At 42.3% G+C, this 6,331-nt stretch overlaps 1 non-coding gene and 1 pseudogene across 1 annotated transcript; one reads left to right on the top strand and one right to left on the bottom strand.

Moving 5' to 3' along the window:
* Window positions 1–502: 502 nt before the first annotated feature.
* Window positions 503–609, bottom strand: LOC121763151. The gene has a single exon (XR_006042394.1). It is a non-coding gene; the product is annotated as a small nucleolar RNA R71 (small nucleolar RNA).
* Window positions 610–3,063: 2,454 nt separating this feature from the next.
* LOC121760659 lies at window positions 3,064–5,557 on the top strand (annotated as a pseudogene).
* Window positions 5,558–6,331: the final 774 nt, after the last annotated feature.

The following is a 6,331-nucleotide window of genomic DNA, read 5'->3' as shown; positions in this document are numbered from 1 at the left end:
AGGACAGAATTCAGCTGTGATTGATACACATCAGGACTATCAGAGTCCAGTGGGAGAAAATCCAATTTTTGAAACAAATTTTGAGAGTAGTAGCAGTGATTCAGAAGCTGAGTCGATGGCCGAAAACAATAACAATGCTCCTCCTGTGGAAAAGTTCGGCGATACTGTCAGATCGGGAGTTGATCACCCGGGAAATTTTGCCTATGCTACGGATAACATAAGCATCCCACCTCACTACATCAGCTTGGTGAATGGTGGCACCTTGTTCCATGGCCGTGAAGACGAAGAGCCCATAAGCCACCTAAATGCATTCTATGAGTTGACCATGAACCACAGACCTGCGAATGTGCCACATGATAATATCAATAGAGCTCTCTTTCCTTTTTCGTTGAGAGACAAAGCACGAGAGTGGTACGACTCACTTCCGGGGTACAATGTGGCGACCTTTGAAGATCTAAAATCCAAGTTTCTCCTGGAATATAATTCACCAATGAAGATCGAGAGATTGAGGGATGCCATCACATCTTTTCGGCAGCAAGATGATGAATCTTTTGCTGAAGCATGGAAAAGGTTTACTGAGATGTTGAGAAAGTGTCCTAGCCATGGTCTTGCTCCTGGCTGTGATCTTGTCAAATTTTACCAAGGCTTAAACAATAAAAGCATGGGACTTATAAATGCAAGTACTGGTGGAGATCTTGATAATAAGACACATGAGGAAGTGCGGACTTTGTTTCAAAAACTAGCAGATAATCAAAGAAACTGGTACAATCCAAGGAGAGGGGTTGAGAAGAAAGGAATTACCTTTGGAGCTTCAGTAGAATCTGAAAGAATGACAGCGGTTGAAGCACAACTAGCTAATATTAGCACTCAAATGTCATCGGTGGTTAAAGCAGTATCTTCCATGCAGCTGAACCCACAACCTCAAGTTGTTGCAATGGTTAGATGTGGACTATGCCAAGGTGGGCATCACACAGATCAATGTCAAATGATCCAATCCCAAGAAACAGTCGAGGATGTGAATTACATAGGCAATAACCGCCAAGGTTTTAGCCAAGGAGGTCAATTCAACAACAATAATCAGAACTGGAAGCCTCAACAACAAGGGAATTGGAATCAAGCTGGGTCAAGTAACAATGGTGGGAACCAATGGCGAAACAACTCCTAACCCCCTGGTTTTGATAAGAAACCTTCACTAGAAGATCAGATGGGACAGATATTCTCTTTCATGTCAAAGAGTCAGAAAGAGAATGATTTCTTCAAAGAGAAAACAATTGAGAAGTTTGGACAACTCGAGGCTTCTATGAGGAATTTGGAAACACAAATAGGGCAGCTTGCTACAGCTTCTCATACAAGAACTCCCGGCACCATTCCAAGTGATACAGTACCCAACCCCAAGGGAAATGAACATTGCAAAGCAGTCACCCTGAGAAGCGGAAGAAATTTGGATTCAATGCCTTTAATGGACGACCAAGGTACTTCCGGCATCTCACACGCAGGGGCGGATGAGATGTTAGGCTTGCATTCCTCGCACGCGGGGGCGGACGAGGCATGTAAGGGAAGTCCCGCGTTGGTGCAGGATGCCCAACATGGTCAAGAACAGGCTGCACCCGGCAGCAAGGAACAAGGCAATGAATCTAAGTTAAATGGAAGACTTACAGCAGGAGAGAAAGACAAAAAGGTCAATGAGACAAAACCTAAGAAGAGCAAGTCCAGTATTCCTAACGACATTCCACCGCCTCCATATCCATTCACGAGAAAGAAGCGAGTGCGGCAAGAAAAGAGTTTTGAGTGGATGATGAATGTGATTAGAAAGGTGAATGTAGACATCTCATTGGTGGATCTTTTCACCAATTTCCCGAGATTCTCCAAGTTCTTCAAAGACATTATGGCGAACAAGGAGAAACTTCAGGATGAGGGGATTGTGACATTGAGCACAAATTGCTCACAGCTGATATCTGGAATCATGCCGACGAAGAGAAGAGATCCAGGAGGCTGCATCATACCATGTGAAATTGGTAACACGATTTTCACAAAGTGTTTATTGGACCAAGGTTCAGGAATCTCACTGATGGCATTGAAAACTGCTCGTGCCATTGGTTTGGAGAAAAGAATGGAGCCTATCGACATCACTCTACAATTGGCTGATCACTCCATAGTGAAGCCCACTGGAATTGTTGAGGATGTCTTGGTTAAAATCGATAAGTTCATCATTCCCGTTGATTTTATTGTGCATGACATGCAAGGAAGATAAAGAAGTGTCAATTCTGTTTGGTAGACCATTTGTAGCAACGGGAGATGTATTGCTTGGAGCAAAGGATAACTCTGTTACATTCAGAATTAATGGTAAGCAATTGACCATCAATGTTGAGAAGGCGATGAAATATCCTACTGATGCAAAGGCATGTTTTCGAGTTGATGTCTTAGACAGATGCATCTTTGATAAGCCGTGCTATTCTGCTAGAATTGAAGGAAGTTTGTTTGAAAATGGAAGTCTGGAAAGAGACTTTGGCTCCACATTCAAGATGAGTATCGATGACATAGATGGAGAACAAGTTGATCAATCGAGCTCAGAGGAACAAGTTGTGATTGACACATGTGTTGCAGATTTGAGACCATCAATTGAAGTACCTCCCAAGCTTGAGTTGAAACCACTCCCAAACAATGTCAAGTACGCATTCTTGGAGAAAGATGAGACCTTACCAGTTGTAGTTTCAGCAGAACTTAGTGTTGATGAAGAGGAAAAATTGATAGAACTATTGAAGAAGCATAAACGAGCTCTAGAATGGTCTATAGTTGACATTAAAGGGATAAGCCCAGCAATATGCAGCACAAAATTCTGCTAGAAGAAGGGGCTAAACCAGTTAGAGATAGGCAAAGGAGGCTGAACCCACTCATGCAAGAAGTGGTTGAGAAAGAAGTTAAAAAGCTATTGGATTTTGGGATGATTTACCCCATATCCGACAGTGAGTGGGTAAGTCCGGTGCAATGTGTACCAAAGAAAGGGGGAATAACTGTCACAGTTAATGAGAAGAATGAAGTCATGGCAACAAGATTGGTTAATTCATGGAGAGTGTGCATGGATTATATGAGATTGAATAAGGAAACAAGAAAAGATCACTTCCCTTTGCCATTCATGGACCAGTTGCTTGACAGAATTGCGGGATATTCCCATTATTGTTTTTTGGATGGATACTCAGGGTACAATCAGATCACGATTGCCCCGGAAGATCAAGAAAAGACGACATTCACTTGCCCAATTGTTACTTATGCTTACCGTCGTATGCCATTTGGCCTATGCAATGCACCGGCAACATTTCAGTGGTGTATGATGGCGATATTCAGTGACATGAATGAAGATATCATGGAAATATTCATGGACGACTTCTCCGTCTTTGGGTCATCCTTCGACCAATGTTTAGACAATTTGAGACGAGTTCTGCAAAGATGCGAAGAATCTAATCTCGTTCTCAATTGGGAGAAATGCCAATTCATGGTAAGAGAGGGCATAGTGTTAGGACACAAAGTGTCAGAGTTGGGGTTGGAGATGGATAAGGCCAAGATAGATGTGATATCAAAGTTGCCACCCCCAACTAACGTGAAAGGCATCCGTAGTTTCCTAGGCCATGCAGGATTCTACAGAAGGTTTATTAAAGACTTTTCAAATATTGCAAAGCCATTGTGCAACTTACTTGAGAAGGATGCTAAGTTCATCTTTGATGATGCATGCCTTAAGGCATTTGAACTGTTGAAAAAGAAGCTGGTCGAAGCACCTATAATAGTCGCACCAGACTGGTTGAAGCCATTTGAATTGATGTGTGACGCTTCTGACTATGCAGTGGGGGCCGTGTTAGGCCAGAGAACGGATAAGATCCTTCCCGCTATATACTACGCCAGTAAAGTACTCAATGATGCGCAGTTAAATTACACAGTGACGGAGAAGAAAATGCTAGCAGTAATATTTGCTTTTGAGAAGTTCTGTGCTTACTTATTAGGCACAAGGGTGGTGGTCTACACAGACCATTCGGCTATTAAGTATTTGATGAACAAGAGGGATGCTAAACCTCGTTTGGTGAGATGGATCTTACTATTGCAAGAGTTTGATGTTGAGATTAAAGACAAGAAAGGAACTGAAAATGTGGTAGCCGACCATCTTTCAAGATTGGAAGGATTGCAAGAGACGCAAGAGGAAAAAGAAAAAGTCATCAATGAGAAATTTCCTGACGAGCAAGTGTTGCAAGTGACAACTCGGGAAACATACATGCCGTGGTTTGCTAGCTTGGCAAATTACCTTGTCACAGGTATCACACCAGAAGGGCTCTCTTCAAACCAAAAGAAAAAGTTTTTGAGTGACACCCGCATGTATGTATGGGAAGATCCTTTCCTTTTACGTATTGGCAGCGATGGTATAATTCGGAGATGTGTGGGAGAGCATGAACACAATCAGATTTTGTCCGCTTGCCATGATTCTGCGTATGGCGGCCACTTTGGAGCACGTCGCACTGCATTTAAAGTGCTCCAATCCGAATTCTTTTGGCCATCGATCTTCAAGGATGCAAAGGCCTACGTTGAGAGATGTGATAGTTACCAAAGAACAGGCAATATCTCGTGGAGGAATGAAATGCCAATGAACAACATCCACGAGGTAGAACTCTTTGATGTGTGGGGAATAGACTTTATGGGACCATTTCCCAAGTCTAATGGGCAACAGTACATTCTTGTAGCTGTTGATTATGTTTCTAAGTGGGTAGAGGCAGTTGCCTCAGTAACCAATGATGCCAAAGTTGTCTTGAAGTTCATCAAGAAACATATCTTTAACCACTTCGAGACACCACGGGCTATCATCAGTGACGGAGGAACTCATTTTTGCAATAAGCTTTTTACAAACCTCCTTGGCAAATACGGTGTTCAGCATAAAGTTGCTACCCCATACCATCCTCAAACTAGTGGCCAAGTGGAAGTTTCGAATCGTGAGATCAAGAGGGTGTTGGAGAAGGTAGTTAAGCCGTCTCGCAAAGATTGGGCGGAAAAGTTAGATGATGCATTGTGGGCATATCGTACGGCTTACAAGACTCAAATTGGAACTTCGCCATACAAGATGGTTTTTGGAAAAACCTGTCACTTGCCGGTTGAACTTGAGGATAAAGCTTATTGGGCATTGCAAAAGCTCAACTTAGACTATGAGGCTGCAGACGAGAAGAGAATGTTTGATATGAATGAGATTGATGAGTTTAGGCTACACGCTTATGAGAGTGTTGATTTCTATAAGGAACGTGCCAAGAAGATACATGATGCAGCTATTAAGCATCGTCAATTTCATGAAGGACAGCTGGTTCTTTTGTACAACTCTAGGCTAAAGCTCTTCGCGGGAAAACTCAAGTCAAGATGGTGGGGTCCCTATGTGGTGCACAAGGTATACCCCTATGGTGCTGTTGACATTCAAGACCTGAAAAATGACATATTGTGGAAGGTTAATGGCCAACGATTGAAGGCCTATGTAGGTGGTGAAAGTGGTAAGGAAGCAAGAGAAGTGGTCACACTAGAGAGTCCGAAAGTGTAGACTGAGGATGGAGAAGGTCGAGCCAACGACTATAAAAAAGGCGCTGATTGGGAAGCAACCCAAGTCTTTTATTGTTCTTTTGTTTTTGCTTTCATATATTGGGGGTTTTGTTTGCTCAATTCTTTCCCTCGATATTTATTTTGAATTGAGCATTTTTTTTTGTGTAGGAGTGAAGATGGAGGTCATGTCTCTGCTGTTGGAAAAAAGAGTCGCCCAACCCACCCACCCATGAGCTTCACAATGACAGGGGAGTATCTTTATACATCCCTTATATTTGTCTTCTACCTTGGGGACAATGTAGAATTTAAGTTTGGGGGAGAGGGTTGAAATTCTGCTTTGTGTGCATGTTAGTATGATTTCCTATGGATTGTTACTTGCTCATACTTGTTGGGAGTCACTAAGTGGACTTAGCTTTTCCTGTGAACTTGTGCTATGAACTTAGTTGTCACTTACTTCCTTCTGGAGAACAAGGAGTCTTACTTGTTAATTTAGGAAAGAGTAGTGTTCTCTGGTGTCCGATTTCTTGAGCTAAGGAGAGAGAACTATTTCGGTTTTGAAAAATGTGTTAAAAAATCTATATGGTTAATTTGCATAATTTGAGTAGGGCTTGAATATATTTTGTTGATGTCGATGCACAAAAATGATCTAGGCATTAGGACTAAAAGCCTCATTGCCCAAATATCACATGTCTGACCCTACATAAACCCCTAGCGAGCCAGTTTGAGCCTTATAGCCTAATTTCTTTGTTAAAATTTTGAAGTCACTTGATAGCCC

The sequence above is a fragment of the Salvia splendens genome, chromosome 13 (genome assembly GCF_004379255.2).
Source record: "Salvia splendens isolate huo1 chromosome 13, SspV2, whole genome shotgun sequence".
Classification (NCBI taxonomy): domain Eukaryota; kingdom Viridiplantae; phylum Streptophyta; class Magnoliopsida; order Lamiales; family Lamiaceae; genus Salvia; species Salvia splendens.
This window is presented reverse-complemented; position numbering and strand designations above follow the sequence as displayed.